The sequence below is a fragment of the Anomaloglossus baeobatrachus genome, chromosome 2 (genome assembly GCF_048569485.1).
Source record: "Anomaloglossus baeobatrachus isolate aAnoBae1 chromosome 2, aAnoBae1.hap1, whole genome shotgun sequence".
NCBI lineage: Eukaryota > Metazoa > Chordata > Amphibia > Anura > Aromobatidae > Anomaloglossus > Anomaloglossus baeobatrachus.
In genome coordinates, this window is record NC_134354.1 from 316,608,925 (window position 1) to 316,636,815 (window position 27,891).

Below are 27,891 nucleotides of genomic sequence, written 5' to 3' on the forward strand. Positions count from 1 at the left end.
TCTCGTGGCCGGGCTGGTCTCGTTTTGCCAGGTGGGCCGGGGGGTCTCGTTTGGCCGGGAGGGCCGGGGGAGGTCTCGTTGGGCCGGGGGGGTCTCGTTTGGCCGGGAGGGCCGGGGGGTCTCGTTGGGCCGGGTGGTCTGGGGGGTCTCGTTGGGCCGGGCGGGCCTGGAAATCACTCACGGGTGGTCGGTGGAGCTGCTTCTCTCCACGTGCGTGTGTGCGTGCAGTCTTTCTGGGGCAGGAAGTGTCAGCAGGAAGTAGGCTGGGAAAATAGATCCAGCCTACTGGAGCATGCGCAGTGCAAAAATCCGCATGCAGCGGCCGGATGCGTTTTTTTCCGCATCGCGCTGCATCCGACGTCCATAGGCATGCATTGGAAAAAGCGCCGCATCGGCCGGACAACAAACGTGCCAGGCAACGTTCGATCCGGCCACCGCATGGGCTAAATATGCCGCATCCGGCAAAAACCGGACCGAACGCAAGGCCATGCGGCACAATCCGACACTAATGAAAGTCTATGCGGAAAAAACGCAACCGGCGGCAAAAAAAAACGGTTGCGTTTTTTCTGCAAAGAACTGGATTGTGCCGCACAGCAAAAAACGGATGTGTGAAAGCAGCCTTAGAGCTGAGTGTATAGCAGAGCTGTATGTGTGTGTTTGAGAGAGAGAGAAAAAAAATATATATATACACACACTCACACATTATGTTTATTTACAATAAAAATACACACAGCCAGGGCCGGTCTTAGGCTAAATGGCGCCCTGTGCACCTTTGGTGCCCCCAGACCATATCACAGTCGACCTGCAGCCAATCAACAGCTGGTTTACTCTCTCATCCTTTAAATAAAACTGATATGCAGAGGAAGTCATAAAACAGCAGCAGCTCTCATTTCTTCTGGATTACAGTTTTGAAAGAGGGATAGTGAAGCAGCCGCTGATTGACGGCAGATCACAAGACCCCGGTGCCTGGTTGTATTGCTTTTCTGCTGCGTTTGTTTATTTCATGTTCTGTAAAATGACAAAAAAAGCCACACCCTAAGGATACTGCAATTTAGTTATTTAAAAAAATGAAAAATCATTTGCAACAAACATCCTGAAAGTCTATATGTATGCGCCGTTGTTACTGGCTTCATTTCTGCTGTCTGTGCAATAGCTTGAGAAGAGACAGAAAATCACAGAGCATTTAGGGCTTTTTATAAAAATATCCACTTTATTGAGTACAAAGTTCTAAAAATATATCCAATTTTTCAAAATTACATTATGATAGTGCTAGATGTTATAATGGGTGAAAACCCACACATAGAGAGTCAGCCAAAGATAAATCAAATAAATCACCCTAAGACTTACCCATAACAAGCAGTGGTCAATCAAGAGTCCCACATCAACATAAAGACCCTCCAATGAGCATTTGGCGGAAAAATAGAGCTTATAGCTTTTTCAGGGAAGATGTAACAAATAATGCCATTTGAGGACCTTAAATAAGCGGTCATGTGACCGCATTGGACCTGTAAGGACCTATTTCTGGTGTCTCCGCCAATCGGATGGCTGCTCAGGCACATGCGCACGGCGCAGCAGACACCACACACGCCCCCCTACCCCCGGCCACCCAGTGGGAGGAAGTGCACGGAACCCATGGCAACCATGGACGCCGATTGGCGGAGACATCAGAAATAGGTCCTTGCAGGTCCAATGCGGTCACATGACCGCTTATTTAAGGTCCTCACATGACATTATTTCTTATACCATCCCTGAAGAAGCTATAACATCTATTGTTCCGCGAAACGCGCGTTGGAGGGTCTTTATGTTGATGTGGGACTCTTGATTGACCACTGCTTGAGTTATGGGTAAGTTTTAGGGGTACTTTGCATGTTGCGACATCGCTACTGCGATATCGTTGGGGTCAAATCGAAAGTGACGCATATCCGGCGCCGATAATGACGTCACAACGTGTAAAGCCTAGAAGCACCGATAAATGATCGCAAAAGCGCCGAAAATCGGTGATCTGTGTAGTGTCGGTCATTTCCATAATTTCGCTGCAGCGACAGGTACGATGTTGTTCCTCGTTTCTGCGGCAGCACACATCGCTGTGTATGAAGCCACAGGAGCGAGGAACATCTCCTTACCTGTGTCCCGCCTGCAATGAGGAAGGAAGGAGGTGGGCGGGATGTTTACGTCCCGCTCATCTCCGCCCCTCCGCTTCTATTGGCCGCCTGCCGTGTGACGTTGCTCTGACGCCATACAACCCGCCCCCTTAGGAAGGAGGCGGGTCGCCGGCCAGAGCGACGTCACAGGGCAGGTAAGTGCGTGTGAAGCTGCCGTAGCGATAATGTTCCCTACGTCAGCTATCACAAGATATCGCATCTGCGACGGGGCGGGGACTATCGCGTTCGGCATCACTACAATCGGCTATCGATGTCACAGCGTGCAAAGTACCCCTTAGGGTGATTTATTTGATTTATCTTTGGCTGACTCTCTATGTTGCTTCCCTGACATATTTAAATTGATATAATCAGCCAATGGTATTGGATGCACTAAGCTAAAATCCCTATTGGATTTTTATAGCGGTTGGAGGCCCCTCTTTTTTGTCAGCCATATGATATCATATATATAGAGCCCCCCTTCAAGGACTTCCCATTTTTTTTGTTTTGGTTGCCTGGGCCCCCCATTAATGTGTGTCTGTATGGAGAAGAGCAGACAGCAGCTGCAGAACTACAAGGCTCAGCATACTCCATCCAGGACTGTATGCAGACGTTTTTTGCCCACCAAAAAAATGACGTGGGCTTCGCCATATTTTTGTATGCTAGCCAGGTACAGCAGGCAGCCACGGGCTGCCTCCAACCCCCAGTTGCCTATTTGTACCCGCCTGGGAACCAAAAATATAGGGAAGCCCGTTTTTTTAATTATTTCACTTATTTCATGAAATAATTAAAAAACAAATGACGTGGGCTTCGCCCCATTTTTGTGTCCAACCAGGTTCAACTAGGCAGCTGAGGATTGGAATCCGCAGCACAGGTTAGCCCGAGGTTTCTGGGCGCCTCTGCTGCGAATTTCAGTCCGCAGCCGTCCCAGAAAACGGCGCTCTCATAGAAGCGCCATCATCTGGCGCTGTATCCAACTCTTCCAACAGCCCTGGAGCCGGGTGGCTTGTTGGGTAATCATGAGTTAATACTGGCTTTGTTTTACTAACCAGTATTAAGCCAGAGATTCTTAATGTCAGGCACGTTTGACCCGGCCATTAAGAATCTCCAATAAAGGGTTAAAAAAAACACCACACAGAGAAAAAATACTTTAATAGAAATAAATACACAGACACATTAGAGACTCCATCTTTATTACCCCCTGTCAGCCCTGCACGATCCATGGTCTTCTGTCTTTCTCGTTCAACAAATGCAGCTCTGCTACATCACTGCTGCATGGGGGAAGACGCTGCTTCCCGTGCAGCCTTCACTCCGTGAAGGCTACACGGGAAGCAGCGTGCAGCCTTCACTCTGTGAGAGATCAGTGCTGCTAGCGGTAACAGCGGTAACGCTGACAGACGCGTTACCATAGCAACAGGGCTCCGATCATGTGATTCCCGGAGCCGCGGTTAGTGGGGACGTCACCGCTAACTGCGTTGCTATGGCAACGGTGATCTCCGTTAATGACCGGCTGTGTCAGCCGGACCCTAACGGAACGGGGAGTCGACCGTGTGCTAGAGCATGTCGCCGGTACACGGCGATACACAAATGTGCACCGTGTACCGGAGAGTGCAATGACAGGTCCTACATGACGCGTCATAGTCATGTGACCAGTCTGTAGCCAATGAGATAATAGCCACGTGACTGGTCACATGGCTATTTTGACGTCACGATAGGTCCTGCATCACTGTTGGCAGTGCTGGTTACCGGGAGGATTCAGCGATCATCGGATGGAATAGCGGCAGGAGACAGAGTGCAGGAGGGATCGCGGGGACCGGTAAGTGTTATGGCAATGTTTATTAACTGTATGTGTTTATTTATAATGCGTTTTTATGTGTTTGTGATTGCCTCCCATTATATCCTATTGGTTCGAGTTCGGTTCGTCGAACGTTCGCCGAACTGAACTCGAACGAGACCTCCATTCGACGAACCGAACTCGAGCCGAACCACGGCTGGTTCGCTCATCTCTAGTCATCACTGGGAGGCAGTGGGACAGAAGGGATAACTGGTCCCTCTTCCCTAGTGTCAGGTATGGCCGGTAGAGATCTACGGGGGCGTAGTATAGGTGCATCCCTGGGCAGTGGTTCGGCTGGCTCGCTGGCGGACATCTCCGTCTCCCTTTCTTCCACGGGTCGTGGGAACGTTATTACGGGAACAATCACCACGCCATTCTGCATAGGCCAGTCCACTGGGAAGTCGCCCATTACGGTATGAATCACCTCTTTCTTCTTTTCCCCGCTCGACATGGAAGCAGGAGTCCCATCTACCAGCCTTAGGGGATCTGGGCATCTCTTCAGGTGGTCCCTGGAAATGGTAGCCGTGGTCTTCCCCTGGTCGCGACTGATCAGGTAAGTCTTTTCACTTTCTCATCTAGTGGGTTGTATGACATATGGGGCCCTCTCCCACTGGTCGTCGAGCTTATGTGTCCTCCTCTTGCGCTTTAGTACCACACCCCCGGGTACAAAGGGGGCAGCCGGAGCCCGTCTGTTAAAGCACTGCTCTTGTTTCTCTCGGCTCTGGCGCAGATTCCTTTTCACATATTCCTGGATCTGTCGATACTGCAGCTGCCGCTTGGCATCCCAGTGGTTGGTGGAGGAGAGGGCTTCGGGTGCTTCTATGTCCATCTCCAGGTCTACGGGCAGCCGTCCCGGTCGGGCTCTCATTAGATATGCAGGCGTGCACTTGTTGGAGCTTCAGGGGATGTTATTGTACATATCCACCAGGTCAGGCAACTTCTCAGGCCACAGGTTCCTTTCTTCCAGCGGTAGTGTCTTGAGGAGGTTCAGGACCAGGTGATTCATCTTCTCACACATCCCATTAGTCTGGGCATGGTATGGCGTAGTCCGGATCTTCTTACACCCATACAAGTGACAGAACTCCTGGAACACCTCCGCTTCAAAGGCCGAACCCTGGTCTGTGAGCACCCTTTTCGGGTAGCCGTGCGGTTGGCAGAAGTAGGCCTGGAAGGCTCTGGCTGCAGTACGGCCCGTCAAGTCTTTAACTGGGACAACCACCATGAACCTGGAGTAATGGTTTACGATGGTCAGGGCATATGTGTATCCGCTCCGGCTGGACGTGAGCTTGACGTGGTCCAGGGCAACCAACTTCAATGGCTCGTGAGTGATGATCGGTTGTAGGGGGGCCTTCTGGCTGGCTTCATCCCGCCTTCTCAGTGTGCAAGGACCACATTCTCGACACCAGGCCTCCACGGACTCCCGCATCCCACTCCAGTAGAACCGCTCTCTCAGCAACATCTCTAGCTTCTTCCAACCGAAGTGCCCTGCACCATCGTGGTAGGACTTCAGAACCCTGGGTACACTGGCTTGGGGGGACCACCACCTGGCAAACTTTCTCATGGGTCTTTGGATTGATCATTTCTCGGCACAGCTTCCCCTGATCAGGTGCAGCCTGTCTCTTTCCTTCCACAACTGTTGGGCTTCTGAGGGGGCCGCGGGATCCATCCTAGAGGCGCCCTGCGCGATCATGGCTTTAACCAGCTGGACTGCAGGTTCCTGATCCTGGGTTTCCTGCCACCCCTAGTCGGGCAGCGGGTCAAGGTTCACCTGCTCTTGGTTAGCGCAGGGCTTCTCATCTCGGAGCCGATGAAATGCGGGTAGCTCGATTTCTTCAAGGTCGTCGTTTTCCACCACATTATCAGGCAGGTGCGGCATTCGAGACAGCGCATCTGCATTGGTATTCTTGCGGCCAGCTCTGTACTTGATAGTGAAATCGTAGTTGGACAGTCGAGCCAGCCACCGCTGCTCCAGAGCACCCAGCTTGGCCGTGTCCAGATGTGTCAATGGATTGTTGTCTGTGTAGGCAGTAAACTTTGCCGCTGCAAGGTAATGCTTGAACCTTTCAGTAATTTCCCACACAAGGGCTAAGAACTCAAGCTTGAAGGAACTGTAATTTTCGGGGTTCCTTTCCGCCAGCCGAAGCTTTCTGCTAGCATAGGCAATCACCTTTACTTTCCCATCCTGTACCTGGGACAGGACCGCACCCAGGCCCACATTACTGGCGTTGGTATAGAGGACGAACGGGAGACCGTAGTCCGGGTAGGCCAGGATTTATTCGCCCATCAGGGCTGTCTTCAATTGGTGGAAGGACTCCTCGTGTTTCTCAGCCCAGACAAACGGGGGGCCGGGGGCTCTCCCATTCTTGGTCTGTCCCACGAGGAGGCCTTGCATGGGCGCGGCCATCTTTGTGTACCCCTTGATGAAACGGCGGTAGTAGCCCACCAGGCCCAGGAACTGCCTGACTTCTCTCACCGTGGTCGGTCGTGGCCAGCTCTGTATTTCAGCAACCTTCTCCGGATCCGGGGCTACGCCTTCGACGCTCACCACATGTCCGAGGTATTGCACTTTGGGTTTCAGCAGATGGCACTTTGACGGCTTCAACTTCATCCCGTACTTGGAGAGGGCTGCGAACACTTCTGCCAGATGCTCCAGGTGGGCCTCATACGTCTTGGAATACACGATCACATCGTCCAGATACAATAGGACAGTCTCGAAGTTGAGATGCCCCAAGCAGCATTCCATGAGCCGTTGGAAGGTCCCCAGGACATTGCACAACCCGAACGGCATACTGTTGAACTTGCAGAGTCCCATGGGGGTAGCAAATGCGGTTTTCTCGTGGTCTTCTGGTGCGACCGCCACCTGCCAGTATCCGCTGGTAAGGTCAAGGGTAGAGAAATAATTAGAAGTCTTTAATGCGGCCAGCGACTCTTCAATGCGGGGGAGAGGGTAGGCATCTTTATGCGTTATCTGATTGATCTTCTGGTAATCCACACACATCCTCATGGTACCGTCTGTCTTCTTTACCAGCACCAACGGAGCTGCCCAGGGACTACAACTATCCCGGATGACCCCTGCCTCCTTCATGTTCCTCAACATGTCTTTGGCGCATTGATAGTGTGCTGGTGGTATTGGCCTATACCTCTCTTTGATAGGCGCATGTGTGCCTGTGGGGATATGATGTTGAACCCCTTTAATCCTTCCAAAATCTAGCGGGTGCTTGCTAAAAACCTGCCCAAACTCCTGTACTACCCTGTATACCCTGTCTTTGTGATGTACCAGGGTAGATTCGGTGCCGACATGTAGCTCTCGGCATCACTCCTGTAGTGGCGGAGATGGAGTGTCACTACTCATGTCGGGTGTAGAGGTAGTGGGGGTGGTTTCATGGATGGCGTGAGGGTCGATGGTAAACAGCTTAGCTATGGTGGCGTAGCGGGGGAGCCTAACTTCTTCCTCCCCACAGTTCAGCACTCTCACAGGCGCTCTCCCCTTTTTGACATCAATCACCCCTCTGGCCACCATTACCATGGGCCAGTGCTCTGAAGGCGAAGGTTCCACCAACACCGGGTAATCCCGTCCCTGGGGGCCTACTGCTGCCCTACACCAAATCATCATTTCGCTTCTTGGTGGGACCACCAAGGGAGCTGCATCCATCACTCGCACCCCACCAATCTCTCCACTCGTCAGGCTCACTTGTTGCTGGTGCAGGAGGGCCCGGATCTCACGCTGTAGGGCCCTCTGCCGACCCCCTCCTGCAGTGGCAGACAGTTGCTGCAGCAAGCTCAACACCTTGCCCATACAGTGCTCAATCACATTGGTCCCAAGGACCACTTTTGGGTTACGGTCACTGGATTCATTCAGCACCACAATCATCCCTTGGCGTTTCAGCTGGGTCTGTCCCACAGTCAGGGTCACCTCCCTGAGTCCCACTTGGGTCATAGGGAGCCCATTGGCCACAATAACGGTCATGCTATCATCGGGAGGGGCAAGTTCACTATCGGCCCAATATCGTTGGTACAATGAATAAGGCATAGTGGTTACCTGCGATCCAGTGTCCAGCAGGGCCATGGTCGGGACGCCGTCCACCGCCAGGGAGATGATGGGGCGGCCTCCTACAAACCGGTCTCTCCAATCAGCCGGGCCATGGGGGTCTACTCCTGAGGATTGGTCCTTGGCCTCAGGGGTTACTCATTTAATGGGCATCGCCTAGCGTAGTGGCCAAACTTGTTGCACCTGTAGCACACAGGCGGTCCATAACACAGGTCGTTGTTCTTCCTCCGCTGCATCCAAGGGACGTCGCTGTCGGCGAGCTGGGTCTTGTCCTGGGACTTGACTCTCGTCGGGAGCTGGAGTGCGGCGAGGCTCCGGGTAAGGTCTTCATTCATACGTTGGACCTGCGAGGCCAGCGCTTCTATTGTCCCGACGGGCGTAGCAGGGGCCGGTAGAGCTAACGGAGGGGGTGCTACTGAGACAGGAGCGGTTTCAACCAGCCAAGGGGCCGCGTCAGGAGCACCACCAGTTGATTCTTGCAGGGCCTTGATGGTCCGCTCCTTTAGTACTGTAAAGTTTAAGTCGGCGTGCTCTAGAGTCCATAACCGCAGCTGTTTGCGATCTTCAGCAGACCCCAGTCCCTGTAGAAACTGCTCCACTAACATCTTGTTGCTGTCGGCGTCGCTGATGGTATCCACCCGCCTCAGGGTCCGGAGGGCCATCTGCAAGCACAGGGCATAATCCCTGATACTGTCCGCGGGCCGCTGCCGACATTGGTAGAACTGCATCAGCAACTCAGCCTCGGTCCGGGTCTCAAAGGCGGTCTGGAGTTTTTCAAAGATAGTGGCCACCGAGGCCCGTTCCGCGTCGGTCCAGGTCTCCGTCTCCTGCTCAGCCGTGCCGGTCAACTGCCCGAGTACTACCGTCGCACGCTGTCTACCGGTCATAGCGTACAGGTCAAGAATCGGGTTTATCTTTTTCCGGAACACCTGTAAGGCGTCTGGCTTCCCATCGTACTGGGTGTAGCCAGGTAGCACCAGGCATGTATGGCATGGAGATCAGCATTACCTGGGCGACCGCTGGACCTGCAGCCTCCCCTGCTCTTGCGACCGGAGCGAGGGCCGCCACATTCTCCTCTTCGGGCGCCACCACTCCTGCAGCTGACGCCTCTCCGCTGTCTCCGGTAGGCACGGACATCGTCTTTCCGTCCCCCCTCGGTTTTTCTACAGCGCTTCTCTCTTTGGGGGTGGGGCTTCACTTTCGCGCCTTCACTGCTTGAGGAAGACGACTTGAGCGGTAAACTTTCGTGCCCAAGATGGCGGATCTTCAGATTTTTCAGCGGGACGCTGCTGACTGGAACCACAAGGCACACTTCTACTGGTAAGTAGACTGGTTCAATCCTGTTCGTGACGCCAGAAGAGTCGATGTGTACCGCCCTGAGGCCTCAGCTGCGGCCGCCGAGCCGCTCGGGTCCAGGGCTCGCGTGTCGGTGGCTCGAGCGCCTCCGGACCCGGGGTTCACGTCGCTCTGGAAGGGTGTAGTGGCGGTGCACGCAGGGGTGGTAGGGTGGTTGTTTTGTAAAGTTCGTGACGCCACCCATGGGTTGTGGTGATGGTGGATACCACCGCTGTGGTGAAGGTACGGGGGACTCCCGGGAGCGGTGTAGTGGCGCAGCTAGGTGTTGACCCCTCCGTGGGTAGGGGGATGTTGGTCCCGGGGCCCGATTGGCGAGGGGCGGGGGTGCAGGGTGCAATGTGGCGGCGCAGCGCGGTGCGGTGCCTGAGGGCACTGATGTACTCACTCCGATACAAGACACTAGAGGCGCTGGTAAACCAAACGGGGTGACGAACGGGGCCCACAGCCGGCTGCAGTTCCTCCAGGTAGGTTGTTAATGTCCGCCTTTCTCCTGCACCTGTGTGTGATCTTGGCTACTGTGCCTGGGCACTGGTAGCCCGCTCCCCGGTGTATATGTGTCGTAGGAGCCCGTTTGCCTGCAGACGCTGGCCCTTGGATCTCTGGCCTCTGGCGGTGGCTTCTATCCGGACGGGTTGGGCTGTTGCCTTCAATCGGGACTTAGGTGGGAATGAACCTCTGAAGTCCAGACCGCAATCAGTTAATTTGAATATGGTGGTGGCTTATAGTCTAGGTCGGGGTCTGAGTACCCTACCTGGTGCTCCGGTATCCAGTTAGCTCCCTGGTTCGGTTCCGGCGGGCCACTACCCTGTCCTGGTCCCTTACGGTTCCGCTGGTCATATTCCTGGTCTCCTGCAGGCGGCCACTACCGTCTGCCTGCCTGACTGATCTGGGGTCCTAGGCTCCAACCCAGGCCCCAAGCAGAACTGAGCTCCTCACTCTCCTCTCTACTCCACACTCCAACTCCAACTTAACTAAACACTAAACTAAACTGCTTGTGTTTTCCTGCCTCAGGCCAGCAGACTCCTCGGGGGGCATGTCTTTCCACCTGACTCCGCCCACCTGCTGTGCCTGTCTGACTCTGAGGGAGGCAATCAAGTCTTTTGGTTGACTGGTGGTACCTTACTGAGGTGGGGGTATTGTGGTGTGTGTAGGGACCTGTGACCCCTGGGGTGTCCAGGGCGTCACATTCACTCATCTCTAGTGGTAAGCCAAATCCTGTTTCACATTTAACTCTAATGAGATTCTTGTTTGTAATAGAAAAATCCACCACGCCTCCTGGTATAATAGCTTACTTGTGTGATTTCCACCTCTATTAGGTAACTTAACGATTTTATACCTTGAACTATGCAAAATGAATTTTACCTGTTATGTTTTTCCGTGAAATGTCTGGTAGTGGCAGAACATTGCGTTGTTAATTTTTTCTTTGCATCTGATAAATGTCTTCAAATTTTTTTTTTAATGGGCCCATTGTGCATCCAACATACTGCAGGGCGCATGAACTACAAGTGATGAGATAGACAACAAGTGTTGTATTGCAATTAATCTCAGTTTTTATATTGTAATCAATCTTAGTAACTGTAGAGTTGAATGTTTTACTCACTTTTGAATGGTTAAAACATATGCAGCTTGTGTGACCACAGCGAAAAAAACCCTAAGTTTGTAACCATGTTGGATTTATTTCTAAACTTATGAAAAGGCTGGGAAAAATAATTGAGCCCAATGCTGGGGCCTTTTGGGCAATAAATCTAATAGGCTGTGATAATATCTCTTTTAATTTATATCCTCTGATACTATTGGCAACTGTTGATTAATAATGCATTTAATAGAATTAAATTGTGGACTATATGGAGTAGTAAAGGAAATAATTTGTGACTCTAGTTGTATGTTACTACGTTCTTTATTTTTTAATAAATTCTGTCTGTTGGATCTATCCTATTACGGGCCCTGGTAGGCGTCCATTTTTCATATTTTCTTTCTTTAAATTTCTATCTAATTTCATGAGTTCCATGTTTAATGCTTTATTTGAGGAGGTATTTCTTTTAACCCTAATCATTTCCCCGAATGGAATATTATTTACAGTATACTTCTGATGACACGAGGTAGCTAATAATACTGTATTACCAGAAATTTCTTTTTTGCATGGGGAGATCTCTAAGGAGTTATTTTGCGTTTTACTTATTTGAATGTTCAAAAATGGAATAGATGCAATGGGCATTATGAGTAAATGACAAATTTCTCGCATTATTGTTAATATAACAAACAAAATTTTCAACACCGTTGATATGTCCCTCCCATATCAGTAGTAGGTTGTCAAGAAAACTGCCATACCATCTGATATGGAAGGAGAAGGGGTTGCTCTCAGAAAGAATATAATCTGTCTCCCAAGGCAAAATGTTCGCTATAGATGGGGAGAAGCCCACCACCATAGACGCTCCTCGTTTCTGACAAAAAAATTGGCCATCACATTTGAAATAATTGTGTGAAAGTAAATATTCAACAGCTAAAATCTAAAATGTATGTAAGATCATATAATAATTACTATATGTTTGTAGATGTTTAATCATATTATAATTCACGATTATGTCAGATTGATGGGTGTAATGCTGTGATGTCACATGTAAGTAAGAGACATTCATTTGTGACAGTAAAATCATCCAACGAAAAAACAACATGTTTGGAATCCCAGATATAAGTGGGTAAAAAAGTAATGAGGGGTTTTAATGAGAATCAACCCAGGAGCTGAGCTTTTTGCCCAAACTGCCTATTCCAGCCACTATGTGTCTCATGGAAGGAGGAAAAGATTTCTTGTGTGTCTTTGGTAAGGAATTAAATATTGGAATGATAGAAAATTCTGTGTATAAATTGTCTGATAATTTGTGAGATATAGCTCCACTCCTCCACCCTCCCTTAATAGTTCTGACAGATCTTTTTGGAAGCCAGCTGTGGGGTTAAAGCTAAGCTTCTGGTATCCATCCACATCACTAAGCAGTTGTAAATTCAAAAGATTGTATAAGCCTGCATTGAGAAGTATCATTGAACCCCCCAAGTCCGGTTGTCTCACAATCAAGTCAATTCACTCAAAGCTCTTTTTTCGCCAAGTGTCAAAATATATTTTTGGGTATTCATTTTGGTATCTCTTTTTAATATGAGGAATTCTTCTTTAACTCTGTCCTCAAAAATGTCCAACACTGGAGGCTGGCACTGTACTGGATAGAAGTAGGGTTTTTTTATGTGGGGTGTAGTCACCACATCTATATGATGATCACAAGATTCCTGTCATAAATGTTGTAATATGTGGATTGTTTTCTGTTCATGAAAATTACCAATTTTGTATTTAGTTTACTTTGATCTGAGTCACTGTGGTTATTATGTTCATAGTCATTAACCACATCTTCAAAGAAATGGCACAGTAGGGTTTCTGTTGGGTCAATCTGTTGACATCCAGAATTGTTCAATATAAATCAAAACTATTTATGGGAGCCAAAGATAAACCCTTGGACAATAGGTTCTCTTGGTCCCTAGTAATGATATAACTGAACAGATTTTTAACTTTCATCACTTGAAATTTTTTAATTTCTTGGGATATTGTCTTCCATCTGCGGTGCTTCCTCCCTCCTCTCCTCTTCCTTCCCTGTTTTTTTATGATCTGTTTAGGTGTTTAGGTGTTGGTACTAGATTAGTACAATTGTAAGTGCTATCCATTGCTATTACAGTCACAAGTTCTCTACTAGACAAACATTTGTGAACGTTTGCAGCCATGGTGTATATTACAGATGAGCGAATGTATTTGCCACTATTCGGTATCCGACGGATAATGGGGTATTCGAGGTATTCGCTATCCGACGTCAAATATAGTATTCACTTCTATACTTTAATTTTCATTTCTGACTTCCTGGTGCCTGTTTTCCAGCCAATGAACACATCTGATGTTGCCTGCCCTCACAGTAATGCCGCAGCCATCTTTGTTGTGGCGTTACTGTGATTGGCTTGGCTGCACAGCATCATAGAGGCTATATAAGCCAGCGGCCATTTTGTGAACACGCAGCCATAGGGAGCTGGCGGTGTAGATAGACTGTATTGTGTGCGGGAGAGCGTTCTTAGATTAAACTAATAAATAGTCCTTGTAAGGGCTGAACACAGTGTCCAGTAGCTGCTAGCAGCTCCATAAATCGCCTTTTTGAAAACAGAACGCAGGTGTTTCGGTCTCTCTCTCTGTTTGTTTGTCTCTCCCTCTCCCCCTCTCTCTCATACTCACTGATCACCGACGCGGCGCTGCACGGCTATCACACTGCTCCGGCGGCTTCTCCAGCTATTGAAAATACCGGCCGCTCATTATTCCATCTTCTATTCCCTGCTTCCTCCGATCACCGGCGCCTATGATTGGTTGCAGTCAGATGCGCCCCACGCTGTGACAGCTGTCTCACTACAACCAATGACAGCCGCCAATGGGCGGGTCTATGTAATGCAGTAAGATAAATAAATAAATAATTTAAAAAAACTGCATGCGGTCCCCCCAAATTTTGATACCAGCCAAGATACAGTCATATATTCAACTAAAGTCCAAAACCTTAGTGCACTTCACTTAGACTTAGTTACCACAAACTCAGCACTGGGATCAACCCCAGCCAAGTAGGAAGTGATTAAACACCACAATTATTTATAATAAATTTTCATTTTTATTCCTAATCATTTTCATTTCAATATAAAAAACAAGAGAGCCACCTGGGGGCGCAGTGTAAACCAGATATGATAAATACAATTTACATCCACCTTGGACCAATTCATGAATATGTAAAAAATCACTCTATCAATATATATCCACTATCAATAATTCATATCACATGAATAGTGCTATCATCTCTGAAAATGAAACAGTAGATGCCTAAAGTTAATAATCACCAATCAACTATTACTGGAGATCGTCACCATATGCACTTTGTATAGTGAGAAAGGATTCTATAGCATACATTAAATCTATAGCCCTTAACAGGTGCCATTAATTATTAAGCCTGAATCCATTCCCACCAACTTGTGCACATGGTCGATCATCCCATACAAATTATCAGACCATACAGCCACCAGGATTCTGCCATCTCAACCTAACATGATTAGATACACATTTATGGAATAAATCCAAAAGTTTTCCTTCTCTTTCCTTATGTCCTGCTGTAGATGTGTTCACTAAATTGGTTATTAATGATGTTGAACAGATGCCTTTCAACAACTATTTTGTAAAATCTAACTTGAATCATAGAGAACGGGAGGCCTTAAAAGACCTGAGTCGGCTGGAGAATGTTTTATTCAAACCAGCCGACAAATGCGGAAATTTAGTAATCTGGCCCACGGATCTCTATGAAAAGCAAGCATATAAGCTGTTGAATGACGGCAACTGCTACAAGCAGTTACCGAATAACCCTACAGTTCAATATCAAAATAAATTGGTAGAAATTTTGGAAAGGGCCTTTGATGATGGCTTAATATCAAAAAATGTCTCGAATCAGTTAAAAAATCACAACCACGTTTGCCAACACTGTATCTGATTCCCAAGATACATAAGAATCCAACTGATCCACCAATAATATCTGGGAATGGGAGCCTTTGTGAACTAGTCTCTGTCACCATTGATCATTTCCTCAAGCCAATTGTGGCTACGTTACCCTCATTTATCAAAGATACCACCTCGGCTCTTCGGAGAATCAGCCACATACATGTGGATGAGGGAATGATCATGGTGACAGCAGACGTGGAATCATTGTATACGTCGATTAGGCATAAAGATGGCCTCCGGGCGGTGGAGTGGTACCTTCGCACTAGCAATGTGGACGCATCCATTGCTGGACTCCTATTGACACTGCTGGATTTTGTGTTACGTCATAATTTTTTTGTTTTCAATAAAAAAAATTTTTTTACAGCAACAAGGAACTGCGATGGGGGCCTCATGTGCCCCCTCGTATGCCAATTTATTTTTAGGATTTTGGGAGAGACATTTTTTTGGAGGAAAATTTACCAGCGGTGTCGGGAGTCCAGGAATGGATGCGATACATTGACGATGTGTGGTTTCTTTGGATGGGCACTTGTCAGGACTTGGAGAGATTTATGAGAGATTTGAATGCCAATGATCAAAACATTAAACTGACATACAAAAGTGGCACGTAATTGGAATTTTTAGATGTCAAAATTACCATTGAGGAAAGTGGTGACATGTTCCACAAGCCTATGGCTACAAATTCTCTTTTACACGCATCCTCATCTCATCTGCCCTCAACAATACGAGGTATACCTGGCGGACAGGTTTTGAGAGCTAGGAGGATATGCTCATCTATGGAGAGTTTTAAAAAACAATCCGAGGATATAGCTCGTAGGTTTGCAGAACGTAGCTATAGCTGCAGAAATATCAAAAGCGGATATGGTAAGGCCCTTAAAACAAATAGAGATGATTTGCTATATGGTGTTCGTAGCAAGCAAGATAGTATTCATGATAATACAACTCGGATAATCACCACATACAATTCACGGTAGGGTGAGTTGAAGGCAATCATTGAGAGGCATTGGAAGGTCTTAATGATGGATCCGATTCTAAAGAAAGAGCTTACATCTACACCTCGAATGGTGGCAAGACCGTCACGCAATCTACGTGACATTTTAGTACATAGCCATTATGAGGCGAATTGTAACATCAAAAGACCTTTTATAAATAATCCTCTAAATGGTTTCTATCCCTGTGGCCTATGTAAGGCGTGTGGTAATTGTACTAAAACCAAAATACTTAAAAACTATGATGGATCAAGAACGTTCAGCATTCGTAAAATACTGAACTGTTCATCCAGTGGCGTGATATATCAGGCCGAATGTCCTTGTGCAAAAATATATATAGGTCTGACAACTCGTGAATTTAAAGTTCGGGCCTTGGAACATCTTAAGGATATCCGCAATGCACAAACTGTTAAAGAGCTGTCCACATTAAAAACAATACCGAGCCACTTTCGTATGTCCCACGGATGTAACCCTAGGGGTTTAAAATTGCGTGTCATTGATCAGGTTGACCTGGGCCCAAGAGTTGGTGATTCGGGGCTTGCCTTGGCAAGGCTCGAATGCAAATGGATTTACCGTTTGGGATCCATGGCACCTCAGGGACGCAACGAAAGTAACGGTTTCGGGTCATTTTTGTGATTTGCCCATTCCTCCCCCTGTAGGTTGATTTGATATGGGAGTTCTTTATGATGTCATTTCCACCAAATGAATAATATGTTTAATTTTGGAAAAAGTGGTAGTAACTAGTGTTCGTTATCAGTGGATGTTTTTCTGGGTGGGCTATGTTTTTAAAGTGTTTGTTTTTGTGTATTCTAATAGTTTTCATTTTATTTACCTCAGCCATAGGTTGTCCTGTGGGTTTTGATGGTCTATGCCTGTTAGAGCACATATTTTCGATTCTAATGAAAAAAGCATTATTCATAATGGGGAAGATGAACAACTATATTTATAAAGAAAGAAAAAAAGAAAAAAACTGACCAAGAAAAGGACCTATAGATTGTTGATATATATAAATGTTTGTATAGTTAATATTATATTGATTCTTTGACTTTTTGTTTTACTATAATGATGAATAGACTAATGTTTTCATCTGATGTCTTCTTGAGTAAAACTCTTTTTACAGCTATAGTTATTAATTCTATTTAAGATCTGTGATGTTGGTGGCAGATATGCTATGCACTTCGTTAAATTGTTCTCTCTGAGCATGGAGCTGTATTTTACATTATTCCCGCAGGATTGATACTTTAAAGGTTGCATATATGCATGTTCCGGATGTTTACAATGTATTATCAGTTGTGCGCATGCGCAGTTTTCCGCTCCTCAGACTTCCGGGTATGTGTGCATCATGTGACCCAGAGCGTGACACGCTTGCGGGTCAGCGCCCGCAGCCCGGAAGTCTCTTTCTGGGAGGTAGGCGGCCAGAAACATCGTCATTTACATCATGACGATGCAATGTAAATGTATGCCATTGGCTGATGGGCACAATAAGAACACGAACGTTTCCCCACCCTGACACGCCCCCTTTTGAAAAAGCGAGCCGCAAAATGTATGTCAGGGGTGGTGGGATGCGTGGCCAGAGACCTTCATCAACTAATCATCCAGGTAATTCACCGCGAAATCCTTGGACTCGGGTTTGGGAATATACTTGTAAAACCTGTCGGACCGCAATCAGGATTCAGCTGCCACCATCAGTATTGTGCTTTGTAAGGTGTATCTAATCATGTTAGGTTGAGTTGGCAGGATCCTGGTGGCTGTTTGGTCTGATAATTTGTATGGGAAGTGTTTAATCACTTCCTACTTGGCTGGGGTTGATCCCAGTGCTGAGTTTGTGGTAAGATACAGTCATATGACTGAAGGCTGGTATTCTCAGGATGGGGAGCCCCACGTTATGGGGAGCCCCCCAGCTTAAAAATATCAGCCAGCAGCTGCCCAGAATTGCCGCATCCATTATATGCAACAGTCCCGGGACTCTACCCGACTCATCCCGAATTGCCCTGGTGCCGTGGCAATCAGGGTAATAAGGAGTTAATGGCAGCCCATAGCTGCCACTAAGTCCTAGGTTAATCATGGCAGGAATCTATGAGACACCCCCAATGATTAACCTGTAAGTGAAAGTAAATACATACACCCGAAAAATTCCCTTCTTTGGATTAAAAGACAAAAAAAAACACCCTCTTTCACCACTTTATTAAAATCCCCAAATACCCATCCAGGTCCGGCGTAATCCACACGAGGTCCCGCGACGCATCCAGCTCTGCTACATGAAACTGACAAGAGCGGCCGTGGAACACCGTCGCTCTCTGTCAGCTCCATGCAGCAACTGAAGTGAGGCTGCGCAATCAGCGGTGACGTCAGGTTTTCAGGATTTCAGGTGACTCACGGACACCGCTCTCAGGTGAAGGATTGCAGCAGGCCGCGGGTAACCTGAGTGATGGCACGCTGATCGCGTGAATCACTTTAGTCACTCAAGGGATTTGCGGTCACCGGTGAGTCCTTCATCTGTGATCGCAAATCAGGCCACAGCACACAAACAGAGCCGCGCGATGACAATGAAGTCGGGTGAAGTGCCCTATGCTCTGCCTGCTGTCAATAAAAAGAAACATTCCCCATCATCTCTGCTTGCTGTCATTGAATGGAAACATTCCTTAACACGTCTGCTTGCTTATCAGTGAATGGAAACATTGCCCACCATCTCTGCTTGCTGTCATTGAATGGAAACATTCCCCAACACGTTAGCTTGCTGTCAGTAAATGGAAATATTCCCCACCATCTCTGCTTGCTGTCAGTGAATGGAAACATTCCTCTCCATCTCTGCTTGCTGTCAGTAAGTGGAAATATTCCCCATCATCTCTGCTTGCTGTCATTGAATGAAACATTCCCCAACAAGTCTGCTTGCTGTCAGTGAATGGAAACATTCCTCAACATCTCTACTTGCTGTCATTGAATGGAAACATTCCCCAACACGTCAGCTTGCTGTCAGTGAATGAAAATATTCTCCAACATGTCAGCTTGCTATCAGTGAGTGGAAACATTCCCCATCATCTCTGCTTGCTGTCATTGAATGGAAACATTCCCCAACACATATGCTTCCTGTCATTAAATGAAACATTCCCCAACACGTCTGCTTGCTGTCTATGAATGGAAACATTCTCCATCATCTCTGCTTACTGTCATTGAATGGAAACATTCCTGCACATATCTGCTTGCTGTCATTGAATGGCAACATTCCCTACCATCTCTGCTTACTGTCAGTTCATGGAAACATTGCCCATCATCTCTACTTGCTGTCATTGAATGGAAACATTCCCCAACACGTCAGTTTGCTGTCAGTGAATGAAAATATTCCCCAACACGTCAGCTTGCTATCAGTGAGTGGAAACATTCCCCATCATCTCTGCTTGCTGTGATTGAATGGAAACATTCCCCAAGACGTATGCTTCCTGTCATTGAATGCAACATTCCCCAACATGTCTGCTTGCTGTCTGTGAATGGAAACATTCTCCATCATCTCTGCTTGCTGTCAGTGAATGGAAACATTCCCCACTATCTCTGCTTGCTGTAATTGAATGGAAACATTACCGATCAACGTTTTGGATGCATTTTTGACAGTGCGGTCCCACTCGGCTCCGCTACATCCCCATACAATATGGCTGGCTGCGAGACAGAACCGTACGATCAGAATGAACTCGGATGAACTTCACGCAACTTCATTGTCATCACGCAGTTCTGTCTGTGTGCCGCGGCCTGATTTGCGATCACAGGTGAAGAACTGACCGGTGACTGCAAATCCCCTGAGTAACTGAAGTGAGCCGCGTGATCAGCGGTGCCATCACTCAGGTTACCCGTGGCCAGCTGGAGTCCTCCACCTGAGAGCTGTGGACGCGGGTCACTAGAATGATGTCACCACTGATTGCGTGGCTCACTTCAGTTGCTGCGTGGAGCTCACAGGAGCGGCGGTGTTCTATGGCCACTCCTGTCAGCTTCATGAAGCAGAGCTGGATGCGTCGCGGGACCTCATGAAAATTATGCTGGACCTGGAGGGGTATTTGGGGATTTTAATAAAGTGGTGAAAGAGGATGGGTTTTTTTGTCTTTTATTCCAATTAAAGGATTTTTTCGGGTGTATGTGTTTATTTACTTTCACTTACAGGTTAATCATTTGGGGTGTCTCATAGATGCCTGCCATGATTAACCTTGGACTTAGTGGCAGCTATGGGCTGCCATTAACTCCTCATTACGCCAATTGCCACCGCACCAGGGCAATTCGCGATGAGCCGGGTAGAGTCCCGGGACCGTCGCATCTAATGGATGTGGCAATTCCGGGCAGCTGCTGGCTAATATTTTTAGGCTGGGAGGCTCCCCATAATGTGGGGCTCCCCATCCTGAGAATACAAGCCTTCAGCCATGTGGCTGTATCTTGGCTGATATCAAACTTTGGGGTGACCGCACGCCATTTTCTTTTAATTATTTATTTATTTCAATGCACTACACAGACCCCCCCACTGGCGGCTGTGATTGGTTGCAGTGAGACAGCTGTCACTCAGCGTGGAGGCGCGTCTGAATGCAACCAATCATAGGCATCGGGGGGCAGGGGAAGGAGGGAATACGAGATGGAATAATGAGCGGCCAGCATTTTCAAAAGCTGGAGAAGCTGCTGGAGGAGTGTGACAGTCATGCAGTGCCAGGCCGGTGATCGGTGAGTATGAGAGGGGGGGAGAGGGAGAGACTGACAGACAGACAGAGAGACCGAAAGTCCTGCGTTCTGTTTGTCAAAAAAGCGATTACTTTGGTTTGAGAGCTGTTCTGGTGACTACGTAAATGCCGCATGCTGCTCTGAGCACGTTACTCCAAGACACTAGAAATGCAGTCATGCACCTTCTACAGACTGTGCCCTTACTGTTTCTGCCTTTTCCCATCCATTTCAGCCTTTTCCTCAGTCCCCGCAGCTCGCTGTTAGGTCCAATGGGAAATTATTCGAGTTTCCCATAGACTTACATTGCGCATCGATCATCCCTAGTGTATATGTCTAAATCTATAAGAGTGTTCGATACCAGAATAAATTTACTTTGTGACTAAAAGAACCTGTGCTGATGTCATACGCATGTGACCAGAAGGGACGGGGCCTCAGCCAACATAGCTGATACCAGGAAGCAACATTTTTCTGTTGGCTGAGGTCCCGCTCCTTCTGGTCACATCGGTATGAAATCAGCACAGGTCCTTCTAGTCACAAAGTAAATCGATTTTAGAATAGAATAAGCATAAATAACAGGGGAGGGGATAACTATGAATACCTACCCCAGCTATCAGCTGATCAACAGCTGCTGTGATTCAAAAACCTGCTGATTTTACAAACTTTACTTGCTTGTGTTTCAAAACCTATACATCCTAACTGACAACTAAAGGTATGTATAGAATCAGCATGATAGTGCCAGTATAGCACTGGCTTTAGGTTATATAGGAAAATCCTGGTGATTGGTGCGCTTTAAGCCCAGACAAATCAAAGGCTTTGACCAGGGGTATAAGGAAATATGTCCAGGCAGGGGTTTTAGTACAAAGGCCCTCCCCCTGTAACACTCCCTTGTATCCAATTAAGAAACATTAATTCACCTATTGTTTATTCGACAGCAATGGCAAGAATCCCAGAGCAGTGACAACTGCCTCATCCACAGGTGATGCTATTACAGTACGTGGATGAAGTATTATTTTCAGTAATTTTATTAAGATTTTTAAAATATTACAGATAAGATAAATCACTGCAGTGTAGAAGTAATCTACAAGTACTATAAAGAAGAGAAGGGAGGGAGAGGCAAATAGGAAAATAAGGGAACTGGAAAGGAATTAGGGGGAAGGGGGAAGAGGGGAAAGGAAAGATTATGAAAGATTACCCCTTTTAAAGAAAAGGGAGGTTAATGACAAGCATAACACATGTAACTTACCGTTATACTTACATTGATTAATTCTTTATTAGTATGTTGCTTATGAGTTCAAATACAATGAATTAAGCTTAGTCCATAACACTCCTGTAGTACATTGTTTCGATGTTGGTCCATGAAGAAAGTTGTTTACACTTTGATCTTATAAATAAGTTATTGAGAATTTTAGTAATATTGATGGTAGAGGGGCCTAATCCATGTTGGTCTAAAGAAAGTTGTATTGTCTTTATATACCTGTAAAAAGGAAAAGGCAAGACATAGAAAAAAATTTGCTTTAACCTTATAAACCTATAAGGAAGAAAAAGTAAACATGCTAAAATATATAATACACATCTAAATTCACAGTTGATATTAGTCCCTTCTCATGGGGGGAAATTTAGGTTTAGTCCACTTGAGTCTCCCAAGGTGGAGTTCAAATTTTACAAATGTCTTTTGAAGATGTTAATTGAAGATAAAGTTGGAGAAGTAGAAAATTTGAAATTTTTTATTGTTTATTGTATTCCTTAATAGAGATGAGCGACCCTGTTTGATAAAGGTTTGCCAATTTCAAATTCGGTAAGAGCCTTAGGGGTACTTTGCACATTGCGACATCGCTACTGCAATATCGTTGGGGTCAAACCGAAAATGACGCACATCCGGTGCCAGTAACGACGTCGCAACGTGTAAAGCCTAGATGCACCGATAAACGATCGCAAAAGCGTAGTAAATCGGTGAACTGTGCAGTGTCGGACATTTCCATAATGTCGCACCAATAGGAGATATGATGTTGTTCCTCCTTCCTGCGGCAGCACACATCGCTGTGTGTGAAGCCGCAGGAGCGAGGAACATCTCCTTACCTGCCTCCACCGGCTATGCGGAAGGAAGGAGGTGGGTGGGATGTTTACGTCCCGCTCATCTCCGCCCCTCCGCTTCTATTGGCCGCCTGCCGTGTGACGTCGCTGTGACGCCGCACGACCCGCCCCCTTAGGAAGGAGGCGGGTCGCCGGCCAGAGCATCGTCGCAGGGCAGGTAAGTGCGTGTGAAGCTGCCGTAGCGATAATGTTCGCTACGGCAGCTATCACAAGATATCGCATGTGCGACGGGGGCGGGTACTATTGCGCTCGGCATCGCTATCATCGGCTAGCGATGTCGCAGCGTGCAAACTACCCCTTAGTCTTTTTGACTCAGACTCGGTAATACAAGCCCTTTCCACAAAAGTCAACAATGTTTGGGTTTTGTTCGATCACAGATCGCATTTTAATAAAATGCTTTTCTAATAACATGTTATGCTTTTGTATAGGATTATGGTGCTGTTTGATAAATGAAAGGATGTATTTAATGAGTGGAGGGGGTGGGAGCTTGCCAGAGGGATGCCATTTTTTTCCTAACTTTATTTGTGGATGTTTCTGCAGCCAATCATGGCGCAACAAATATCCACAAGATTCAGACACAATGGCTGCCTAAGTCACATGTCAAAATTAAACAATAGCCAGCTCACCTATATACTTGGGCAGTCTCAAATACGGAGCATGGAAACCACTTCTGTTGGGCATAGTAGTACTCCCAAAAGAAAAAAGGAAAAACCCAACACCATGGGTGAGAAGATAAAATTGATGGCTTTATTTACAGATTACAAAAGTTAAAATCCAAGTAATCAACATGTGAAGTCCCAAGGGGAATAAAATGTCCTATGTTGATGCCGGCAGCTACATGTTTCAGAATGGTCCTTGTTCAAGGCTTATTTTGATTAGTTGGATTTTAACTTTTGTAATCTGCAAATAAAGCCATCAATTGTATCTTCTCATACAAAGAGCTGGACTTTTTTCTTTTTTCTTTTGTAAGTCACATGTCCGTTTCCATATAAGATGCAGACATGCGGCGTCGGCGCCATTTCGTGATTGTGAAACATTAGGGAAGGTGCTGACACCGGTGCTGCCAGCGGGGCTGCTAGCCAGCTTAGCTAAGGGTTTAATGATATGTGGTTGAGATTGATAGGAGAGCGATAGTGTAGAATGGGGAAGTGCAGTGTAGGGAAAGGTGTCTGCCGCAAATCGGCATTTCATGATTGAAATAGGGATAGCTACTTGTCAGTGCCTGCTAAAGAGTTGACAGTGAAGGATCTTAGTAGCGATTGCTATGTGGAGTATTTCTGCCTGCTCAAAATTACCAGTGAAACACATTTCTAGATATTGCTACATATTACTGCCGCTCCAAATTAGCCAGTGAAACACATTTTTAGCTATTGCTACATATTACTGCCTGCTCCAAATTAGCCAGTGAAAAAGCATTTCTAGCTATTTCTGCATATTACTACCTTCTCCTACTTAGGCAGTGAAACACATTTATAGGTATTGTTAGTTAGTACTACTGCCTGTAAATTTGCTAGTGAACTCAGTAAAAAAGTCTTGGCAGTTTTATTGCCAGCTCAAAATTGCACAGTCAATCACATTTCTAGGTATTGTTAGTTATTACTGCCTGCTGTAAATTTGCTAGTGATCTAGTTAAAAAAAGTCTTGGCAGTTTTAATTACCTACTCAAAATTATGCTGTCAACCACATTTCTAGGTATTGTTAGTTAGTACTGCCTGCTGTAAATTTGCTAGTGAACTAGCTAAAAAGGTCTTATCAGTGTCAGCTCCAAATTACACAGTGAACCACATTTTGAGTTATTTGTACGTTCTGGTGCCTTTACAATATTGACAACTCAGGCAGGAAATAAATTATTTATCTTTTGTGTCATGTATCTGACAGGTGTGGGCGTAGGCTTTGGAGACATCTGTTTGAAAGTGAAAGGGTACATTAACCATGAGTGGTAAATCACAACGAGGTTGTCGTGGAAGGGGGAATAAGCAGGGTGTTAGAGGTGTAAGTGTGGGAAGTTATGTTAGTCAAAGTATAATGCGCAAACACTCATCCTATCCCAACAGAAATAAGAACAACTTCCAATTCTGGACAGCCTACTGCACTAGATTTCTTTTGCATCCACACATCACTTCAACTTCGTAATGAGGCAGATAAACAGCAGGTGCTGAAGTAGATGGCAAGTGCTGAATCAAGTGGCCTCTCCTCTTCCTGCACCTCAACATCAAACACAGTTTATTCCTCAGAGGTGCCACCCCAATTACACTTGTTTTCACCCCCAACACAAATCGCCTACCGGCAAACTGACTGTGGGGAATCACACACAGGTGAATCTTAAGAGATGTTCACACATTGTATCCCATGGCCATAACAGGTCTGCTCCAAAGATTTTCAGACTGATGAGGAGGAAAGCATCTGCACTGATGCCCAAAATATTTGTGAGTTTGATCCTAGCCCACACGAAGTAGGGTCCCAGCAGGATCCCGACCCTCATCAACTGACGTTAACCCCGGAGGTGGAGGTGATGATGAGACTCAGGTACCTGAGGCGCATGTGTACTGTCCTGTGATGTCTTAAGAGATGGTCTGGCTCACTGTTAGGTGCTCAGGAAAACCAATAGCAATAATCAAAAAAGATCCCGGCACTCATATGAAATTAGAGAGACAAGTGGAAGATGCTATAATTCATTTATTTTGAATATAACGTTTCGGCTTGTGCCTTTATCAAAATAGAGACTGAATATGAAAAAAACAGAGAAGGAGAAAAATAAATCAATAAATCAGTACCATAATTAGCCACATCATTACAGTATGTAAAAAGTAAAACTTTTTTTATACCTATATGGTATATGCAATAAATGAACTTATTCTTCATGTGAGGAAACGCATAGATTATCCTGTGTGAGAGATAACAAGAACCAGTCCATTAAAGACAAGGAGAGGAATAACCACATAACACAAATACAATACGGAAGGTATGTACACGTCTGTACACACATACATATGCATATATATACAATCACCAAAAAGGGATTATGTCAACATATGACGTAGTGATAGATGAAATAGTATAATAATCCATGGAACAAGGAAACATGCATTTAAACAAAAAAAAAAAGGGAACAAGAGAAATAAATAAGGCAACATGGCAAAGTTACCTGCAAGAGTTAAAGGCAAGAGTGCTAATGTCCTAAGGATATGAGATATCGTGCCGCTAGGTGAGGAACTATAAATAACAACAGACAAGGAAAAGATAAGGACAATGCGATTAAGAAAACGGCCCATGGAAAATGCTGCAGAGCAGCATGGTATTACCTGTGTCCAGGGTGATCAGCGGTGGAGTGTGGAAAGAAGACATCGCGGTGAGGGTTTTTAAAGCAAGGGAGGTGGAACTAACAAGGTATTTTCCGGGTAGTGGAACGCACAGTGAAGCGCAAGGTGCGCGTGCGCAGTCAACAGGAAAATGCGCGCATGCGCAGTGAGGAAACTGAAAGAAACAGTGTAATAAAGACCCAGGACTCCTATTCTTTTTGACGCCTTTTTCAACTTTATTAACACCAGGGTTCCGGGATTGTCATTCACCCAACATATTGATCATTCATCCATCAACTTTTTAGACACTCTTATCTGTATTGATCACAGAGGCAATATTATATCTGACCTATTTGTTAAACCAACTGATCGCAATAGCCTTTTGCACTTTACCAGCAGTCACCCACGTCACCTGAAACACTCACTACCTTGCTCTCAATTTAAACGTATATCACGTATTGTGACCAATCATGATCTGCGTTCTCGCAGATGTCAAGAGATGACACAGAAGTTTCTCCAACGGGGTTATCCTTCACCTGTAGTTGATTTGGCTTTTCAAAAAAGTCTTCTCTCCACTAGCCCTGTTAGAAGGACAGGACCTTTTACTACTTTTGTAAATACCGTTCACCCCTTCCATCCTATCATCAAAAACATCATACTGAGTCATTGGTCAGTTCTCAAGAACTCTTATCCTAACATACCGGAATTCTCTACTCCACCTCTTTTTAGTCACAAGCGTTCCCCTAATCTCCGTGATTTCCTAGTGAGGGCTGATATTGGATCCTCTGTTCGCCAGTCTCGCCAAACTTTCCTCTCTACACCACGACAGGGTAACTATCCCTGCCTGCATTGTCCTCACTGCTCTAATATTATTAAAGGTTCTCAATTCACTCATCCTCGCACTGGAAAAGTTTTTCATATTAAGGATTTTTTTACCTGTGACACTTCGTACGTGGTTTATTTGATCAAGTGTCCGTGCGGTCTCGGATATGTTGGGGAGACCACCCAGCATGTCCGAGACCGCATAGGAAAACACAAGTCTACAATTAGATGTAAGTTATCCATGTTACCAATCCCTCATCACTTTATCCAGTTCGGTCATACGATATCCCAACTCCGCTTCCAGGTGTTAGAACATGTTCCCCCGTTGAGACGTGGGGGTGACAGAGTTAAGATCCTCAAAAATAGAGAATCCTATTGGATCCATACACTTAACACTCTGTCTCCCCACGGACTCAATAGGGAATATGAATATCATTAAATTACATTGAGATTTGAGGTCCGCCTTATTCCATTTTCTATACTAATTTAGTGTATAATTTCCTCATATATGTGTATACATATGTATTTATTTAATAATTTTCACATTTCTATGCCGGCAATGTTTGATTTATCACCTTTCCTACGGTTTTGTATAGATTGTGTTTCTAACTTACTGTGCTCTTTCCCTTTATACACACGTTTTTATAAGTATGTATCTCCATTGTTATTTCCGTCACTATATGTTCATTCTTTTCATTTTTCTTTTCTTTTCCCTTCTCCCGTAGACACGCTGATGTTTACCGCCGTCTCCACGGAGTCCTGGGTCTTTATTACACTGTTTCTTTCATTTTCCTCACTGCGCATGCGCACATTTTCCTGTTGACTGCGCACGCGCACCTTGCGCTTCACTGTGCATTCCACTACCCGGAAATTACCTTGTTAGTTCCACCTCCCTTGCTTTAAAAACCCTCACCGTGATCTCTTCTTTCCACACTCCACCGCTGATCACCCTGGACACAGGTAATACCATGCTGCTCTGCAGCATTTTCCATGGGCCGTTTTCTTAATTGCATTGTCCTTATCTTTTCCTTGTCTTTTGTTATTTATAGTTCCTCACCTAGCGGCACAATATCTCATATC